This window comes from Macaca mulatta, chromosome 5, assembly GCF_049350105.2.
Source record: "Macaca mulatta isolate MMU2019108-1 chromosome 5, T2T-MMU8v2.0, whole genome shotgun sequence".
NCBI lineage: Eukaryota > Metazoa > Chordata > Mammalia > Primates > Cercopithecidae > Macaca > Macaca mulatta.
The window spans coordinates 95093077-95115382 of NC_133410.1; the positions used below are offsets into that span (position 1 = coordinate 95093077).

At 35.7% G+C, this 22306-nt stretch overlaps 1 protein-coding gene across 6 annotated transcripts in view; it reads left to right on the forward strand.

Moving 5' to 3' along the window:
- ARHGAP24 (Rho GTPase activating protein 24) overlaps positions 1 to 22306 on the forward strand; it is a 528054-nt gene that overhangs the window by 298580 nt on the left and 207168 nt on the right. Inside the window, exon 1 of one of the 6 annotated variants that reach the window (XM_002804124.4) lies at positions 1589 to 1856. The exons of the other annotated variants lie outside the window; for them this stretch is intronic. The gene's annotated coding sequence lies outside the window, so the exon portion shown is untranslated. Of the gene's footprint in view, positions 1 to 1588; positions 1857 to 22306 lie in introns of those variants that run through there. 6 annotated transcript variants of the gene reach the window in all.

Below are 22306 nucleotides of genomic sequence, written 5' to 3' on the forward strand. Positions count from 1 at the left end.
GTTTTGAATATCAGTTGCTTATTTGTCAGCATTAGAAAAGTGCTATCATACCCATTATTTTCTCAACATTTTGGAAAATGTGTTCCAGAAAATCTAATTGTCATTTTAAATATTAATTACACTTTTATAATTATTTGGTCATAAGCATACTGCTTTCTGCCAAAGAACAGGGCAAGAGTAGATGCCTTAAAAGTAGATGAGAAATATTAAAACCAAACAGTGTATTTCTGAGTTAAAGAATGGGTGGCAATTTGAAAATAGGCCTTGAATGATCTGAGCATTTCTCATTGTGTCTTAGAATTACAAAGTATAAAGTAGATTTTGCTTTAAAACTTAAGGAGCCAGATCAAATGGAAAGATTAATAGTGGCCAGAGTGATTTCAATGTGGCCCACCTCATATTTTGGTTTACTTGACCTGGGCAGGATGTTTTAAGGTTAGAGCAACCCAATCGATAGGATATAAATAAATTGAGGACACGTGTTTGAAGTGTGAGAATGAATAAAGAAATCGTTAGAGAGAATTGACCTTACTTCCCATGCAAACCCTTTGATTTTATTTGAAAATTCCATACTTTTCTAAGGAAATTATTGCTTGTCTGTTACACTATTTCACGTGGGAGGGATGAGATAGATCTTACTTATATTTATATTCAATAAATATTTGTTAAATAAGTGAATGAATGAATACATTTCAAAAAGGTAATTTTAAAAATTATTATAATAAGCACATCACTCCTTCAGTTAGAGAAAAATAATTTATTCACCAATAAATAGGAAATACATGAAAGACATCAAAGAAAATCATTATGTTATTTCTCTGTTTTATTTAGCAAAGTATACAATCAATAATAATCAAAACCAAATGTGTGTATTCAAAAAATCTTGACAGATTGAAAGTGGGGATTGGTGATAAAAGTAAATGTGTGTCTAGTTTAAGAGCCATAGAGTAGTATCGCTGATACTAGGTAGAACACTTACTCTGCCACCTGTCACAGCACTATGCCTTACTAAAGCAGTACTCTGTAAGGACTAATAGATGTTAGCATCCCCTGAAACATGGCAACTCCTGAATTGTAAACATATTCTGGACAATCAGCAAAGGAAAAGACTATTTCCCAATATAAAAAGAAATTGGAGATTATAGGGAAAGTGTCAATATTAAGGATTTTAAATCCAAAGGAAATGTTTTCTCTGAGATAGTTCTCACATCCTAATTGTGTTACTGTTCCCTGTCAATTCCTTTGCTTATTATACAAGGATATAGAGAAAAAGGTAAACCATTTCCCCTCAGGTATGTTAGTGTAGTGGAAAGAGCATTGAAGCAGGAGTTGTGAAACCTGGCTATCTGTTAACTGTGGCACTAACTAGGCATGTGAGTGACCTTATACAAATCATATTTTTCTCTAGGTTTCACTTCCCTTATCTACAAAATGAGGGCACTGGGCTAAATTATATTTAAGGCCCTGATGAGCTTTCTATGATTCCTGTTTCTTATTTTGTTTTGTTTTGTTTCTAAATGCTCAAATACTACATTATTTAAGGTATATTTCCTTGTAGGTTTTTTTTCCCCTCTCTGTCTCTTTCTTCAATATATGGGATGGGAGGATACTGACTAAGTCTGAGAAGGAGGAGAAAGAAAATTAGCTACAGGAAGAGTTTATATCCCCCTCTACAAGAAAACTTAAATATAGCTACCACTGCTTTGAAAGGAATGGTTTGTGTCCAAACAGCGTTTTCCAGACAAGCTCTGTACATTTTTGCCAAAAGAATTAACTTTAAACTGAAGGCAGTGGACAGTTAAACAAGAGTCGGCACTGGGAACAGCTGTGCGTAGATCAGACCAGTGACTTATAAGGTACTGTTTTTACTCATTTAAATCTTCAGGGTTCATTTGTTTTGGGGACAAGTATTCTGCGGTCATTTGACCTTTTTTTCCTCCCTCTTCACCTCTATTTTGAGAGAAAATATACTCTTGAAAATATTTTAGCTTTTTAAGTGTATTATTTTGTGACTGTTGATATTTGAAACTACTCGGATTTTGCTTTGTTTTGTTAGTGTTTTCAGGAACCAGATGATTGTTGGTGTTGTTTTATTTTAGAACTTAGTTTAGGTTTGTTTCTTTGTTGTATCTTGTCATGTGTGGTTTTTGTGTTTTATTGCTTGTGTTGGATAAAGAGGAATACACTTTAGCATTACAGAATGTACAGAATGTTCTTGACTGAGCAGGAGGGGGAGGTTAATGAATCTTCAGCTTGAAATATAGAACTAATATGGAGCCAATCAGACAAGAGAACCTGGGTAGGGCAGTCTAGTCACTTTAACTGATTCAGTCAAGGCTCACTAAACTCATCACAGCTTGGTAGATCTGACCTGGGAAACACAGTTATTTTGATGTGGGGTTTTTGCTTCCAGTTTGCTTCTGTACATAGCTGTTAATTTTAATTCTTCCTTCTCTTTATTCATTTTTTTTAAAAAAATTCTAATAAGTCTACCTTTCTTTTTTTTTAATAAAGCTTATCTTAGTGTAAGCTCATTCACCTTAATGGAGCAACATTTCTAAGAAGAGCGACATTTTCAAAAAGATTTCAAGTCACTGAGCCATGGAGGGGCTTCCAGAGCAGAAGGGGAATAGCCCAATGTGGCACAGAAGAAAATCCCTGTGTACCCTAGCATTCCAGGTGTCACTCTTTCCCCAAGGCCCTGGCTAGCTAGTATATAATATTTGCTGCTGGCCAATAAAACAACAATGGAGAACATTAAGGGGTTCAATATATGTGAATTTTCCATAAAGTGAAGTTTAAAAAGTAAACTTTTACCACTGAAAACTTGAAAAGCTTTTGAAAGAATTTAGCCACTTGTGGATCGTTCTCTTTCTGAGATCCACTATGTGTTTTAAGCTCTCTCTGGAGGGGACTAAATGCAATTTAATGTTGCCTTAATTTCTCAGTATTACTCATGGATACATATTATAGAATTTTTCTATAATGCAGTCATACATTGCATGGTGTATAAGGCTATTAACTCTTCGATCAAAAGGTCACATAATCACTGTTTTTTTTTTAATTCTTGTATTATTTTTATAGGACTTTTTTTTCCCTCCTGTGTCCACCTTCCATATGGAAGAGTGACTTCTTTACTTATTGGTGTAGACAGTTTGCATATCTCCAATAACTCCCTTCAACTTCAACCACCTCTTCATGATTATTATTTTGCACTGGGAGCAAGAACAGCAGAAAATAAACAAGTTTATAAAAAATTATGGATAGAATAAGAGGCAATAACTTTATCTGAGGGTGCAAGAGATTCTCTTTTGAGAAATGTGCATGTGCCAAAGGACATATACATGGTGACATCTATTTTGGGTGCTCAGGAGACATTTGGCTTGTGTCCAAGTTCTTAGTTGTGTTCTGTAGTAGAGGTTGCCATGGAAGTAGTTCTGGAATAAGTAATGTGTTACTGCATCTTATACAGAAAGTGCCGTTTGTTTTTCTTTTTATAAAGTTACCGGAGGTATGTGTCAAGGAATCGGTGACTAGACAAATCCCAAGGGGCATACCTAATATTAATCAAGCACTAAGTATTTTATTTTAGTCCGATTCACAATCACGCTGCTCACATGCACGCATAGCGGGAAAACAGCATAATAATGCTTGTAGGAAAGGGTTAGAGAAAAGGAAAAAAATATTCATCTTCTAGCTTATTCAATTCTTTTGTGTGGAGATTATGCTTAAGAAAAAAAATAAATAAGGCAAGATTTATTTTCTCAGTGATTTTTCTGATTTCTTGAACTGCATTCTAAATTACAAGTTCTTTTAAGCTGAAAAACACTACAAGGCAATTTTATAAACCATGTACAATGAATTAGTAGCACAATATATGACAATATGTGTTTTCTTCTAATATTTTTATATTGTGCATTTTAGAGCAAAACGAATCACTGGTTTTTCAATGCTCTTGAAAATGATAGTAGTCACTTTTATTAATCTCACTCTACAAAAGAAAAAAAAACTGGATATATTACACACATATATTAAGCTATAAGCTGAGTCCAGGGCAATTCTAAGTTTCAACTTTAATTGGATTCCTTGGCTAAATACTTGATCATTTAACTTTATTTGGAATCACATTGTGAAGAATTTTGTATTAGAAGCTCATTTTTGTTTAATTTTTAAAAAAATACAAGTTTCACCTAGTCACTGTAGAAATTTTTCCTAAGTGTTAAAGCATCAGATGGTGTATATGACAAACTTTTCTGTTTGAAATGATGAATTAGAGACTGCCTTTTGTCTGCAACAACAAATTTGGGATATGCATATGTTTGCTAACTTTGTCTAAAACAATTGTCTAGGCCAGACACAGTAACTCACGCCTCTAATCCCAGCACTTTGGGAGGCCTAGATAGATGGATCACTTGAGGTCAAGAGTTCGAGAGCAGCCTGGCCAACATGATGAAACCACATCTCTACTAAAAAAAAATAGAAAAATTAGCCAGGCATGGTGGTGCGTGACTACAATCCCAGCTACCTGGGAGGCTGAAGCAGGAGAATCACTGGAACCTGGGAGGCGGAGGTTGCAGTGAGCCGAGATCACGCCACTGCACTCCAATCTGGGCAACAGAGTGAGTCTCTGTCTCAAAATAAATAAATAAATAAATAAATAAATAAATAAATAAATAAAAAGAAAAGGAAGGAAGGAAGGAAAGAAAGAGAAAAGAAAAAAACAATTGTCTAGAAATTGTGCTTATTTTTGCTTCCTACCTTCAGTTAGGTGGTATGACTTATTTTAAAATGAAATGTTATTCCAATTGAAACACCACTCTTTTATATTGAAAATATACTATGTTAAGTCAGTTCAGTGAAGCTTTTCCTCACTTGACTGAGTCTTTCATTTTAATTGAAATTTAATTTTCATGTTCATACCTAAATAGGAAATTTGACATACTAGGGAATATGTATTTTAAACTTAGAACTTTAGTACCACAAGACCTAAATTTAAAATTCCTGAAATGTCAGTGTCATTATGAATACACGCTTAGGAAGACTTCAATTTGGAAAGATACTTTTTTAAACCTGGGAAAGGAAACAACCATTTAAATGAATTAATGCATGTTAGCATTCACTGGTAACACCTTATAAGGGTCCTTCTTAACACAACCTTATGAGAATTCTCCAGAAGTGTCAGAATTCAGCCCCTTTTAAATTATAATTCAGTGAACAAGATTTATGGTTCGCAAAGAGCTGTCAAGCTTAGTGCTGTAGGTTGTGGACAGGGAAGAGAAGGTATTGAGATTTCTGAAGTTGTTGAACAGAGAAAGAGATAAATGCTTTGTTCTTTGAAAAATCCACATTTAGTTCATTTTCAATTACAACCTCCCAGGGAAAAAAGATACTCAAACTGACTCAAGTATATTCCTATATATTGGCCTTTGTTTAAGATATTAAATTGGAGCTTCTGGACAGTTTAAGAGGTGGGATGAATCCAAGGTTCTTTTTGTGTTACTACATCTTAGTTATGCAATAAATGTTTGTTGAATGACTATTACTCTCAAACCTTAATTTAAAAGGACATTGACAAATAAAATGATGCTAAAACTGCTATGTTTTATTTCATATTTGATTATTGGAGTATTTATTACTTAGGGTACTGCTGAATCATGCTAAAACATGAACAGTTCATTAAGCAAAGCCATTCAATAAATTATGAAATTACTGTTAGTAAACAGTAATTTGGAACTGTAAATTTCCAGGAGAAAAAGCATCAGGCATCTACAGTCGATAATAATTCGGAAAGTGGAATTGGGGTACAAGAAGGTCTCAACTGTTATTCTATACACGACCCCCCTTTTCTTTGATTTTGTTTCTTTTGCTGTAAGTATTGTGGAAATTGTTTGTTTTATATCAATCAGAACACTTTGAAAAATAATTTTACTGTTGTATATTCTTCCATTCTATGGTTATTCTGTACATAATAGAACATGACTCCCATTGTTGGGGACCTACATTGCTTCAGTGTCTTCTGCGGTGAATAAAATTAGGATAAGCTTTCTTTTATGTATGAATTTGCTCATTTGATTATTTCAGAACTGAAATGACTTGGAAATTAGTGAGTCCTGATCACTTTTTTTTTTTTTTTAAGAGTAAGAGAACTAAGTCCTGAAATATTACTCATCTAGAACCTTGGCTTCCAAGCTTTCAGTCTAATATTTGTATCTAGCCAGAAGTAATGACTGGTGACAAATACATAAAGGGGCAGGAAGCAAAAGCATAATTTCCTTCTGTCTGAGTAAGAGGTCAATCATGTACCCCATTCTCTGAAAATCCCCAGGGAATGGAAGGGTTCTCATACTAAAGAAAACAGTCATGATTCCATGCCAGATTTTATTCTCAAGGAGTGATAAACATATGATAGCTATGGGAACATTTTAAAATAGCTGTCATTTTGTTAATGAGTATTTGCTAAAGTATTTCCTGGGCCACTGGTGTTTATGGAACTTTTAAACAAAATATTTATGAAGATGGAACCAGGACTTGCTTCATAAATTATGTCCTTTTACTTGCACCTTTGCTTTTCCTCACTGCATAACGATGTTCAGGCCTCTGCTACACGAAACGAACAAACAAATCTTCAGCCTTTTCAACCATGCTCTTTCTTCCTGGTGCCAAGAAAAAATTATATTTTTTGTTTCTTCTCCCTCTAATTCGATTACCCTTTGCACTTTGGCATTATTTCTACCACAATATTGAAATGACCCTCTCAGAGGTTGCTCATGATGGCTGAATTAACAGTTAAATTCAACAGCTTTTTATCCCTGTCTTCACCTTCTGTTCTTTCTGCCATCTATGCTGTTTACCCTCATGCTCTTCTTGAAATAGTTCTGTCTTTTGATATCGGAGATCTTGTACTAGCCTATGGCTCTGCCCCTCTCCTACGCTTTTTTTTTTTCTTCCCTCTTGTTGGAGGGCTCCTGTTTTCTTCCCACCTTCTTGGTTTCAGTGTCTGTGTTTATTTTGTTTTCTCCCTTAGTCTTTCTTCCTTGGAAAATTTCATATAGGCCTATGGCTTCATCTTAAAGCCCATTGTAGATATCTGATCAGCAAGGCCTCTTTCACCCTTTGAAGTTATAACAAAGGTCCTCTTCCTCCAGATGCACAATGCTCGCATCAGGATCTTCAGTTTGGCAGCAAATTGAGCTGGATTTCAGCCCCTGCTCAGCCTGCACAACCTCAGGCAGTTGCCCTGCTGGTCAGGGCTTCCTATTTATTCAGTGCTGTCTATGGTATTCCAGTGATTCAAACTCCACGTCTTTCCCTCAGTCAAATCAGCCTTCCATCTTTCATCTCCTCCATCACTTTTTATACAACCAGGTGTCAATTCGAATTTTAGAAACCATTTTCTTGACATTTTTCCTTTGTATTTCCATGGCCACATTCTTGCTCAGAATTCCCTCTTGTGAGCCTACTGTCCCTGCCCCAATCCTTTTCTACTACAATCTATCCTCTATACATTTGGCAATTTGAAGATGATTATATATTTCTATCTATCTATCTATCTATCTATCTATCTATCTATCTATCTATCTATCTATCTATCTTACTTTCCTATCTAGATATAGATACATAAATGTAGATAAATATATTTATACCCCCCCCCCCCGACTTTTCAATGAGTCCTTAGCAGATGGACAGGAGTAGAAGCTGTAAAGTTGAATTTCAGAATTTGAGGTCCAGCTTTGGTGCATTTACATGTGTCATCCTATGTGTTATTCAGTTTCAGGGTGTCAATAATGAATAACCTATGTCAAAACCTTCTATGTGCCGGCTACAGTGCTCTGAGCATTTCCCATATATTGTTCATTCAGCACTCAAAAGAAAACATTTTATTCTATTTATACTAGACATTATAAAAATGGAATCCAAATTATCTTAAAGAGACTGCTTTATTCTCTGAGTTCAATTTGGATTTCGAAGAAGTCTACAGTAAAGTTAAATTCAGATAATACCAATGGTCTTGGCCTGATTGCAAGTGGTGGTAAAACAAAGGTAAGTGAGTACTATATTTTATTTTGAGATAAAATCATCTCCCTGTTCTGTTTTTTGTTGTTGTTGTTTTGTTTTTTAAGAAAGGGCAGGAAGAAAAGTAAACTGAGGTTTTTTTTTCTTTTCAACAATTACAAACTACATAAGGCAAATAAACACTTTCCTTTGTTCAATGTTTATATGTGGTTTTCTTTATTTATTCTTAGTGTAACAAAACAAGCAACTGGAGTATCCAGAAACTTATCCCAGGTTTTTTGACACCAGGCTGCCTCATTTGCCAGAATACTGTCCTTTCTTTGAATTTAAGAATCCATCAGTGCCGTTGTCAAATTTAAGTGGAAATACTTCAAAGTAATGACTAAGGGTCTTCAGACATGTGCCAGGAATATTATTTTGCTATAACTGCTACCCTAGAGTCATAAATTAATTTTCCAGAGTGACACCTGCTTGTCACTTTGGGAAGATAAAGTGACCATCATTTCTTATACCCAGGATGGGTTTTTGGAAGGTTATTGTTAGTGTCTCTTCTAATGCTTCTCTCAGAGACCACTACTACCTTTATTTCTGTAAGAGGACTTAGGCTTGTTGTTAGCATCTATGGCTTATTTCATTTCTTTAGTTAACTCACTAATTACTTATAAATGGAAGTTGCATGAGTCATACAATTGGGAAGTTGGATGGGAACTTAATGATCTTCTAATTAACCCCCACATATTTCTCTAATGACCAAAACTGTCCAAACTAAGTTAAGTGACTTATCAATAATCAAACAGCAACTCTAGAATGTGTTTCCTCTGTAAGAACCTGCAGCCATACTGGCAACTTCTTGCAGTATTAATTCCATTGCAAAGTCTCAAACCTGCAGCAGAAATAAACCTGAGCCTTCTCTTCCTTTCTTCATCTTTGGCTGTCAGCAGGAATAACATCTTAGAAATCCATCCTCTTTCATTCATAGGAGCTGCGTTTTAGTAGGGGAAGCCTTCCATACAATGTTTTCTTGACTTTGAACTTCTGTAGCTCCTGAAATGGGAATTAGTGGCATACATAACAAATAAAATAATAAAATATTTATGAATCACCCCCAAAGCGCAGCTCCCTATGCTCCACAGTATTCTCTGAAGTAAAGCAAATCTTTGGGTCAGAGATATGCATTCCAAAAAGTGTTAACATGATATTATGGAAGTTTTATAATATGAAATACTGTATCTCTTATGAACACACACACACACACACACACACACACACACACACACACACAGATATCGGGGGAAATTGTTTGGGACAACAAACCTGATTAGAGTAAATGTTGAAAGTTTCCCTTCTTCCTTTCCCTCAGGCTTGTCACCAACTCTGCCCACTTTCTCATATACATGGCTGGCTTCATCATTTCTGTACTTTCTCACCTTTGTGTGGTCTGCCACATGCAGGTGGTTTTTCAGCCCAGAGAGGTTTTCCTAGGTCTTGTCTTTCTGGAATCATTACTTCTGAATCACTTTCCTTTACTTCATCCCTCCTCTTTCAAAACTTTGCTGTGATTTTCAGCACTTCACATTTTGACTTCTTACTGACCAGTCCATTTAAGCTTACCTGGACTGTAAGCTATTTGAGGTCAGGGGCTTTGTCTTACGTATTTGTCTGAGCATGGTGTTTCACCCACAGATCCCAACTTTTGGGGTCCAGTGTCGCTCTGGTCTTGTTACAAATGTACACATATCCTCTGTGAGGATGTGCTGACGGATTGCCCGGCCTGTCGCAGTGGACATTTAATTAGATGACTGGAAAGTAAAAAGACACCAACAAGAGGATATGAGCTTGCTTTTCTTCCCTTTTGTTAAATCATTCCAGGGTTTTGCTCTCCATATATTTCATTTGTTATTTGCTCAGATTTCATAATAAAGCAGATGACCATTCAGGTGACTCATTCAACTTCGTTTATCTTATATTCTTCACCATTTGGTTGGAGTTTCAGCAGTTGCTTCACATGATAGGGACTTAGACTCAATGCTGACATTTGAGAGATATTTTGAGATGATAACTCGTGGTCTACCTCCTTGCATTTGGCTTTGCTCCAATCCCATTTATTTTGTGACAAATATTGCCTAAGAAAAGGGATAATTTTTTAAAAAAGTGTTTTGGATTTTTTGTTTGCAACAGCTTTTGAGTTTCAAAAATCTAACTCCATAAGTCCTCAGGGTTCAAATTTTAAATTATAATGACAACAATGAAATAAAACAGATTTATTTATCCTACCACTAAGAGCAAATAATGCAGATATTAAAAATTCTCAAGGTAATGGAGCCAAAGGCAGAATCAGAGGAGATACAAAGAGACATCAGGTTCTGGAGTGGTGGCAGGATTCTAAGTGCTCCAAGTTCTGCCACTCCATGCTGGGTACTCCCTGAACTGAGTACATGGGGCACAGAACTGAAAATCCAGATTGCACTGGAAAAATCTAAGAGCAAAGGAACCTGTGGGTCACTTTCCATGTAAGGTGCATGAATCACATTTTAGTGCCCTGCATAGTGCCAGGTCATTTGAAAAGTATATCTAAGCAGATGTGTCCAAAACAGCCTCCCAGGTTAACCACATGCCCTAAATGCAGCCAAGAAGGGAAGAGAAGGAGTGGTGAGAGAGACAAATCCAGAGAAGCCTAAACCTAGCCACAGGGTCTGTGGACTTAAGCCTAGGAACAGACATGGATGAGGAAGCCAGCATATCAGATGCCTATGTGTGCAGGAGGTGATAACCACAGACCATATTCCCCCTCATCCCCACCCAGGACATGTAACTCTGTCTGTTCCTGACATCAAATGATACAGAGAAAGTAAGTTAATCAAAATTAAGTTGCAGCCACCTGGCAATATTAAAAAAACAAGGAAGTTATATCTTATACACCTGGTTTTATAGACTAACATCTATTCCTTCTACATAAATTATATTTTAAACTTAAACCAATTATTTTTAGCTATCTATTTTGCTATTAAAAATTTTGGTTGTTAATAATGGTTTATAATCTTATCAAAAGTGTAAAATATACTTTTTTCGTTGAAGCTGGAGGGATTTCAAAGCTTGAAATACAAAGTGTAGGATTTGACCTGGTTAGGTCTTGACCATAGAGGTGAGAGGATTAGGGAATAATAAAGTAATCTTACAGGAGAATCTCCACTTAGACAGCTTAATAAAACTTCAGATTTTAGTTTATATTTCATCCAAATTCTGGTCTCTAAGGATCACAAACTTTTATTATCTTTCCACTCCTTACCAGTGTTATCTTAAGTGACACAAAGCAAATGCAGAAATTTTCATAAATCACTCAAAGGATTGTTGCTTGGCTGAAAGTGCCTTATAAACTGAGCCCATACTGGTTATGACTGATCTTTACCCAAGTTCTTAAAGTACAGCTAAGATTCCCAGAAAGTAACACCTGTTCTAAGATATGGCTCCATAGAGATCAAGTACAAAAAGGAAAATGACTTCTGTTTCTCGAGGATATGGCGTAATAAGAAATACATACTTGGCCTTTGTTCCTTGCTCCTGGGACACAGCTTTCAAAACCCATGGAATCTCTAGAGTGATGAGAGTGCCTTTTGTGTGCTAATGACGTGACTTGTGGCTGGGGCCCCTAGATAGCTCCAGTGCAGGGTCTGGTCTCCAGAAACACCAAGGCGCAATTAGAAGGTTGGAACTTTTAGTCCCAACACTCAACCTCCAGAGAGGGGAGAGGGGCTGAAGGCTGAGTTACTTACCCCTGGTCAATAACTTCATTAATCATGCCTATGTAATGGAAATTCTATTTAAAAAGAAATAAAAGAGAGTATTTTGAAGAGTGTCTGTGTTGGTGAACACATCAAGATTCAAAGAGATATGGGCCCATAAATGGCATAGAAACTCTACAGAGAATCAAAGAAAAGGCAATACTAAACAGATCAGGCAGACTTTTTCTTTTTCTTTTTTTTTTTTTTTTAAAGAGGGTAATCAGTCAGCAGATTGGCTGAAATTCAGGGATAAAACTCTTCCTAAGAGTGAAATGGCAAGAAAGACGCAGGCTCATTGAGTATTGGTCATTAGATAGGAACAGAGACACCAAAAAAAGCAAAAATTCAACTTATAATAGAACCAACATCTGATGCTACAGATTATGAAGCAAAACCGAGTTGGCAGTCAGAGCCAAGTGGTAGTGCAGAAAAGTGTATTATAAGTATTGCAAACCTATACAGAATGTCAGGTATTCTCCAGGGCTATCCTGTTCTGGACTTTTAACATTCATGGTAAACTACCACAAGGTCTTAAAGGAATGGAGAATTTGGTGCCAACCATTCCAGTACATTCACTGTAGAAACTGTTGCTGGAGATTATGATTGCTTTCTCCCTGAGAGACAATGTTAAGGATATACTAGAATCTTCTTGAGAAGTCCTACTCATCAACCATCATCAGTATGATATTTTCTCTTCTAAGGCTATTGGATGTTTGCATCTCCTGGCTTTAAGATCTAAGTAAGAATGTTTCCTTAGTCATTGCCTAAGTTTCTGGACTGTCTTCCAATGCCCTGATTTTACATATCCTCTTCTCTTTTCTTCTCTCAATAAACCTGTGTACATTACAATTTTTTTATTAGATGCAGAAATCACTCAAATAAATTAAAATGCAAATTTCTAGGCCCCATGTCCAAAGTATCTGATTTAGCTAATCTGATATGGGGCCCCAGAATATGCATTTTAACAGAAACTCCAGGTGATTATGGCTCAGGTGGTCCATGGACCACACTTTGGAAAGCACTGCTTTAAGTCATCTAAATGCCTTGGGAAATTTGACAGTTTACTAGCCGTATTATACCTCTCGGACTGTCTCTTGTGTCCCATGTAGCACACAAGTCATTCTTTTTCACACCATATCTCTATTTCAAGCTCTGAAAATGGTTCCAATAGCTGTATCTTGCACCAAAACATTGAGAATTTTAGGTTCCAATTTATAATTCAAGATACAATCAATCTTGAAAACAATCATTTGGCTGTCTTTAGTTTTATTGTCTCTATGATTTTAAGGGAAACTTACTTTATTGAAATTTATAATCATTCTGAGATATGAAAATGGTTTCAATTTATACCTGAAATACAAGATTATATCCTTTTGCTCTTCCCAGAATGAAAAATCTCTCCTTCACATTTATTAGAGAACTGTTCTTTCAATCACAAGCATAAAGACAGACTCTTGGTAGGAGTTTAAAAGGACTATTTGGGATATTTACAGTGTCTCTTTAGAACTGGAATCTGGACAACAAGTAGTCATCACATATGGGAAAGATTTACATTGCCTGAGTGGGCTCAAGTTTGATGTAGTATAAATGGTATTTTCAAATGCTCCGTTCTCCAGATTTTCCATGGCTACAGTATATGCTCTTGTCTCTACTGAGAAATATGCTAGCCTAGGGAATATGGAATAAGCATTCTTCCAGGCAGTGTAGTCATAGCCTTTTGTTTTCAGCCAAGTTTAGTATGACTGTTTCACATATGATTTTTCTCTTCATGAACTACATTGGAAAAAAATTAAAACCTGGTCTAAAAATAAATATATCAGGATTTTACCCATTAATCAGTAAACATTTGTTGTCATTAAGGTCTGTAAGAACTAAATAGTAGGCTTATGCAGCAGATTGAGAATCCAGTGCTGGTCAAAACCTGTTGTGTCCTTCCCCTTTTTAACCCAACAAAGAAATAAAGCATGATAGAAAGGAAAGAACTCCATTAAATGGTGTATAAGGGCAGCTGCCTGAAAAAGCAGGTGTGGTTAGAACTAAATGTCCATATTGTGGTGGGCATCTGTATAGGCCTTTTATATTTTTGTTTTTCAGAATGGATTTATCATCAATGTGTTCAGTGTTATAAATTCTGCTATAACATATTCAGATTGAGCAAGAAGGCATATTTAAGGGCAAAGATAAGAGGTACAAATGTAAAATATTGCTCTCTACTAAGTAATTAAGATTTGAAAAGTGACACCAGGAAATAAATTATATGTGTTAAAATACTGAGATAGTTATGAAAAGTGTTCACCAAATATTTCTACCTCTCTGCTCTCCAGGCACAAAAGAGAGTTATATCAATTATATCTCTTCCCTCCTTTAAAGTTAGTCACAGCCAGGTAATTTGCTTTGACCAATGAAAAATGAACAGAAGTGATATGACCCACTTCCATGTAGAAGTTTTAGGTGCCACGATTGGGGTCATCGTGTGCCCTTCCCATGGCTATGGGATCATGGAAGCACATATTGAGGTGCTTGAGTGACTATGATGAGCTAAGGACTCTGCTGACCCACATTGGACTAGTGTAAGTCAGAAATAATCTTTGTTATAGAACTACTTGTTAGTGCAGCATAATTTAGCCTATCTTGACTAGTACAAATGCAGATATGGAGGCAAAAATTTTCAAATGTTTTGATAGAAAATGGGTATTTCCCAGGTAAAGGTGGAGGTGGTCAGTAATGTCCAATTGTGCATTGGGTATCCTTTAATGGAGCTCAAGAGCCAGCCTAATGAAAAGAACCGTGATTTTTAGTTCAATTATGTGGTCAGGTGTGAGCTACAAGGAGGTAAAAATGATACTGAAACATTTGTGTAGAGAGCAGAAATATACAACAAAACTGTCAATGATGACATTTGAATATTGAAAATGGGAACAAATGGGATGGCAATTCTAATTTTTCCTAACACATCAGCCTTTTTTTTTAAAATGAGCTTGAAGCAATTTTGTAATCAATAATACAAATACAGGAAAATACAACATCATACTCCAATAAAAATCTAAACCTTTGATAGTTTTAAAATCTGTATTTCAAATAAAACATGATTGTCAGGATTAAGAGAATTTGGAATATACTAGTTCTGAAGAAACATCCTAAAACCAAGGCCAAGGAAGAAAAATGGAGTATCCCATGTTACCAATATAAAAGCCAAGCCACACATGGTCTACTCATAGCACAGACTGCTTTAAAGAAACAATGGCTCAGTAAGAATAAATATTTTATTTAATCCAATGAAATTTCTTGGACTGTATTAGAGTATGTTACAATTCTGAATTTATTGCAATAGCTCTTAAAATTTTTTCATTTCTTGCGTTTGTCCCAGTAGCTTATCTGAACCCTCAAAAAAAAAAAAAAAAAAAAAAAAAAAAAAAAGTTTCCCTGAAATCCAGCCTATGGACTCTCCTTTTCCTTTCTTAAAAAAATTTTTTCTTACTTCAAGCAGTTTCTCTCCTTGATTGTCTCCGCTGTCTCTACACACATTTTCTCAGTTTGGCTTTATTTTCTCAGGAAATATCTGATCCCAAAGATCTGGTACAGTTCCTGTTTTAGAAATCTGAGATCATCAAGTTGATTTATTGTAGTACAGTTTGAAGCTCTGTCAGATCTTATTGTCATGCACCACTGAAGAACATCAACAAATTGCACCCATCAACTAATACTTGGACTTGTCTTAACTCCCTGTCATTATTTAATTAAGCTCAAAGATGTCACTGTTTGCAGAGAATCCATTGTTTTTCAGTACTGAAGAAATTCTTGTTGAAATAGGGTAATATTTTTTCTGGCATCATAAATTGAAGACAATAAGATAAATAGAAAGTTGACAGATACAAGAGAAGCAAAGTTAGTTTCCAGTTATATAACACCAATAAATTTTTAAATGAAATTTTGTGTTAGCAGGAGGCCATAAATGTTACAGCACACACCATTCGCTACCCTCTACTTGTAGAAACATGAAGTAGCACAGAATTTATTGGCTTTAGGTTTGTCTAAATAGTAAGCTTAATGCACATATTTGAGTCTGAAGTAACTCTAAAATGTATATTTCGAAAACCTCCAGGGATAATTCAAATTGCTCATTTACGACAAGCTTTGGTGATAAAGAATCCTTAAAGAAACAGAGTTAAGCACGTCTTTTGCCTCTAGATCTTAAAAGATTTTTTCTTAGAGATGTATGCTTTGATTTCTGGCCATGGTTTTGAAATAGTGGGGCTGTTAAGTTACTGATTTCCTAAAACATAGCCTGGAAGAAATGAAAACAGGGCTAGTAGAAATTTCAAACCTTATTTCCCACAGAATATTCAAAGGATAGATTATCCTGCCTGTTTTAGTTCTATTTATGGCATCTGGCAAACTCTGTCATCACATTTTATTTTTAAACAAGCCTTAAAAGTTTTAAAATGATGACCCTCATTTTGTGTATACTCTTTTTTTAAATCTCAGATAAAATATGTGAGGGGATGAGATTAGACTATTTCCTGTCACAAAAATAGAATGTTCTTGTATGTACATAGAAAAGGAAATATGAGTAGTCCCTAAGTGTGTTTTCCTTCATACTTATCCACTGCTCATGACATACCACATGTTGCCAAAGACACACACACAAGAAGCAGTGCCTTCTTTTTGATAATTTGTGATTCATTGCAAGCATAATATAAGAAAAGGAAACAGCAAAATTCTGGGGATATAAATAGGACAATTTTTAAGAGAATTTACTGAGGCATCACCTGAGAAGTAAGTTTTGTGATTTATTTAAGAGTATGAAGCAATGACTAAGAAGAGTTGTCATATAACTTGCTGTTTTCTTTAGGGAACAGTATTTCTCATGCTCAGAGGAAATGGCTTAATCTAACAATCCAAATCTATTAATATATCATAGAGAGGGGATAAAACTATACATTCTGGAACTTTGAGGGACAAAATCCTTTGTAATATATCTTTATTTTCAACAGAAGTGTCTGTTTTCTATTACCATTTCTGCTGTTTGTAAGAGTTGTTTCAGACAACCGAATGGGGGCTGTGTAAGGCCATTATAATGCAGTTTACATCTGCCTAGAGGATATCTGAATTCCATTGAAATACTAAAGTGGTAGAGTGAAACAGAGATGTTATATGCCACTGAAGATTATTTTTCTAAAGTTTTCAGAACACTTTTTGTAATATTATAAAGCCAGTGACATGATCAATGAAGTGTAGAAAGGGAGAAAGAATAATCCCCAAATATAATTGTGTACAATGCTTTTTAAATATCCTTTCATCTTCAAAGTGTTACTGCATATTCTTTTTTCTTTTTTTCTTTTTTTTTTTTTTTTTTTGAGACAGCGTCTTACCCTGTGCCCCACACTGGAGTGCAGTGGCATGATCTCGGCTCACTGCAACCTCCACTTCCTGGGTTCAAGAAATTCTCCTCCCTCAGCCTCCCAAGTGGCCAAGATTACAGGCATGCACCACCACACCTGGCTAATGTTTGTATTTTCAGTAGAGACGGGGTTTCACCATGTTGGCCAGGCTGGTCTTGAACTCCTGACCTCGTGATCCACCCACCTCTGCCTCGCAAAGTGCTAGGATTACAGGTGACAGCCACTGCACCCAACCTGCAAATTCTTTTATTTAAACATTATCTTCAATATGTTTTACAAAATTTCAAGTATGTGACTTTTGAATGAGTAACACTGAGCCTGCACCCATGTAAGCACTCTCTTTTCATCTGCACTGGTTGGTGTGATATTGTTCTGCAACTGATGAAATAAAGATCCATGTACCTCTTGGGTTATCTTCCTTAAACAACAGTTTGAGAAGTATAGTGACTGGGGAAAAGGAACAATGTTATATCAGCCAGAGATCCTTTTCAGAGTTTGTAGATAATCTCCAGTGCCAAGGAAGGCCCTCCAGGAAAACGGAAGAATGTTACCCCTCATCACCATATTTCTTCCATTCCACGTTACAGTATTTCCTGTTTCAACACTTTAGAAAATGGCATCTGTCTCAGAATTGATGCGTGCATGGATATAGAAATTTATACAAAGTTTATACATAGGAATTAATGTTATTCCAGAGGCAAGAAAATATAGTAATAATCTAATGGCCTTTTCTTCATCATTCTTTCTCTGTTGGGTCTATTTTCTATTCCCTTCCTTTTTCTCCCTCTGGAAGGCAATATGGTATATTGGTTGTCGATTCCAGCATGTTAGAGTTGACACCCTGCTTGTATGGGTTTTTGTCAATTGTTCTTTAAGTTTTAAAATATTATTTATCTGACTTTAGTGTCAAATTCTACCTAGAATATTTCTTCTTATCATTTTGATTATTTGGAAATTTGTAGATAAGCGACAATTATTAAATACTCATATCCAAATTATGGGAGTCCTTCCTGTATTTTGGCAATTGGAATCTGGAACAAGGCTACTTATTTGTATGTTATTTTCTTACTTGAAGAGTATCTTTGAGAGACCTTACAGATTTTGTTATTTTGTACTTTTAACATGAAGACACAATTTATGTCTCTTCCTCAAATAGGTGATATATTTTCAGTTAATGTAATATGGTATAAAAATAAGCTAAGAGCAAAGACAAAGTAATAAAAACACAAAGCCAAAACTAAAAGTAACTTGTGGTATTTCTTTGCTTAAGGACACACAGCTTATTGTACTTGCATCTTATTAATACATTAAATCTTCCCTCACTCATTCACACATGTTCATCTTGGATAGTCTCTGGATCAAATACAGGTACATTAACTGCTTAATGTTTACTTGATTACATTGATTCACCATCACAGAGTTCCCAGAATTCCCTGGAAGAAAGGCTGTTCCCTGGATATGGTAATGTATGCTGCATGAAACATGTCCCTCATAATATTAGGTTGGTGCACAAGTAATCACAGTTTTTGCCATTAAAAATAATAGTAAAAACCATGATTACTTTTGCACAAACCTATACATTCTTGTATCAAAGTTGTGAAATTTACCCAGTTTACTTTTATACCTACTACTACTACACACACACGTATATATACAATTTAGAGCAAATTCTAAGTTATCATTATAATATTATTCCTAAGTAGCTGAGAAAAAGTTTGCTAGAATTTGAATTTGTGTTAACAGTGTTTGAATATCAAGTCTATCTTTAAAAAAATATACTTATGGGGCTTTCTAAAATAATTTTCTCTCTATTAGCCTTCCTATTAATTTAATGCATCTCAGTTGTATCAGAACTTTTCTAGTTCTAGTTACAAAAACTCAACTCAAGCCAACATCAGCAAAAAAAAAATGGAATTTATTAGATCATAAAATTGAGAGGTCCAAGGGAAGCTCAGCCTTCAGGCATAGCGTATCAATCTGGGTCCAATCAGGAGACAGAAACCACATAGTAATTTGAACAGAGACAGTTTAATATAAAGAATGATCAACTATTACAGGGAATTAGAGTATGTAGGATTGGCTAATAAGAAGTAAAAAGAACTCTAAAGAATATAAGAATAGCAGATCTGAGGAGCAGCCACTACTCCTGTCGGGGAAATTGAGCACCCAAGGAAAAGCTTATACCCGAGGCTGAGGTCTAGAGCTCTTTGGAGACGTTATGGCCTTTACTCACTAGACATCACGGCGGTGCTGTGCCCATAGAATTTTCTGCAAGTCCTCCTTCATTTCATGGTTGAAATTAGCCCTCCAGAGTGCCAGAAAAATTCTTGGCGAGGTATCTCACTAGAGGAATTTGCTACGAAACTGCTTTGTGAGGAGGGACTGCAGAAGCTGGGCACTGAGAAAGATGTGTGCACTGGAGGGACTGGGTGCTAGAGAAGCTGCCTGTGCTGCAGGAGCCTGCAGAGCCAGCATACAGGCTCCAGGAAGCAAAATCCCATTTTCTTCTGCAGTGTCTCTCTATTGCCCTCTACTGATGATAGAGTTTAGCGTGGTACCAGCTGGCAAAGGAAAACAATTTATTTATTTATTATTCTTATTTTTTATTTATTATTTTTTTTTAGATGGAGTCTCGCTCTGTCTCCCAGGCTGGAGTGCAGTGGCGCGATCTCACCTCACTGCAAGCTCCGCCTCCCGGGTTTACGCCATTCTCCTGCCTCAGCCGCCCCAGTAGCTGGGACTACAGGCGTCTGCCACCACGCCCGGCTAGTTTTTTTGTATTTTTAGTAGAGACGGGGTTTCACCATGTTAGCTAGGATAGTCTCCATCTCCTGACCTCGTGATCCGCCCGCCTAGGCCTCCCAAAGTGCTGGGATTACAGGCGTGAGCCACCGCGGCCGCCTGACAAAGGAAAAATTTTTAAAGGAACCATATCCATTTTCACAGAGCAGGCAAAAGGATTAATTTATAGCTAAGGTGGTCAGATCTAAATATTCAAATGATGTTAGCAGGATTTGCTTTTTCTCCATTTCTCAGCATTGCTTTCTTCTGGGTAGTTTCATTCTAGGCTGGCTGCCTCCATATTATGGTATGAATAATTCAGCAGAACAAAGTTTCTCTTCTTGTCAATTGTCACAAAAATCCCACAAGTTAGTATGTTGACTCTAATTAGCCTGACTTGTGCCACATGGCATCCCCAAAGCCAGAAGATGTGTTATTATTTTTGACCTCATTAGATATTAGATATTATGCTTTCCCAACCCTGCCTTCCTCAGAATGCCATTATCAGACTAAAGTAATTATTTCAGAGGGGAAGAGAGGGGGGCAAAACAACCTTGAATAAATAGAGGCACAATATCTGAAGAGCAAAACTGCAGAATTTATTGCATGCCTTAAATGCTTTACATCCTGTTGGGCTTTATTTTTAAAGTCATTTTTACAAAGTTCTAGATCATAAAGGGAAATTAAAGCCATCTAGCTTAGTCAAATCTCTTGAGTTTACTGCTAAAAAAAGAGATTCAATGTTTATGGTTTCAAACCTAGGATTTCTGAATCCAAAAGTTGCAAGATATAACTTTATTTTTTTTAATGATGAGGGGCCCCATCTACTTAACTAAACATATTCCCTCAGCAATAGTGGTACACCTGTGTCATCTGATATAACTCAACAATTTGGATGGAGCCCAAAGGCATTATGCTCAGTGAAAAGCATATCTCAAATGGCAACCTACAGCATGATTACATTTTATATAAAATTCTTAGAAATTGCAGAATTATAGTGATGGAGAACTGAGCTGTGAGTGCCAAGAATTGGGACTGGGGAAAGAGTGTGAATATAAAGGAGCAAGAAGGAGCTTTTTGGAGTGATCAAATAGTTTTGTATCCTGATTATCATAGTAGTTTCACATATCAATATGTATGACAAAATTCCACAGGACTGTACACCTCCCCACAATGCAAAAAAATGAGTGCATGTAAAAACTTGCAAAACTCCAATAATATCTGAGTTTAGTTAATAGTATTGTGCAAGTGTTAATTATGTAACACTGCTTTTGCTTACTTTACTATAGTTTCCAGAGATGTTATCTGTAGGGAAAGCTACAGAAGTTACAGAATAAATTTTTTTACTACTTTTGCAACTTCTAAATAAGGGTAAAATTATTTCAAAATAAAGTTGGCAAAAGTGATAGTTAAAAATTATAGCAAATTGAGGGTGGATTTCTGGTGAGAATCAGGAAACAAAGTTCTTTTTCATTTTTTGATTTTTTCATAGCAAACAAAAAAGTATCAATAATTAGCTTGGATATAGAAGAAATAAAATGGGTGCTTACACTATTCTAAAAATGAAAGATATTTTAATAATGTTAGGCTTTAAAAACAATGAAAACAATTACAAAAAATGCTTGCAAATAAAGAGGACAGAAAAGTGGAAAATTAGCATGAACCACCCTATAGTACTGAATTAGAGTCAGAGATATTAACATGGAATAATTTTTAAAAATATATACTGAGAACTGTGTACATGAATTAGCATACATGCATATGTTTCATAGCTGTATACACTGAGAGAGGCTATAAAGTGTGAGGCCCCAGTAACAAAGAGCACACTTAATGCTCAGATTTTGGTTTCTAAACATCATCTTTCAAAAAACAATAACTAGAATGCCTTGGAGACTTCATTGATTCCAGGGTTGGTGCAGAGAATCTGGGACACCTTGTGTACCAGATTTTAAGGATTTGCTTAAAAAAAAAAAAAAAAAAGTGGCATATTGAAAAAGCATACTAACCAACCTGAAAGAGCGTCTAATGGTCAAAGTGGGAATAATCTGAGCAAGGAAAGAAAGATAGTATTGGATTATAACCTGAGGACTATGATAAAATTCCATGAGTCTATACTAGTAGAAATAAGTTACTGAAAAATTGTAAATGAGGTAGAAGTGAAAATTCTTTCTTATAGAAAATTCCAATTCACAAATATCCAAATAATAAGGAATATATAAATCACTCTGAAAATAACAATTGCTACAGGAAAATCTATCTATGAATGCTAAAATTGGTGGGCATAATTTGAAGTAGAACCAGTAAATTTGCATAGCCTCCAAGTATCTCCTT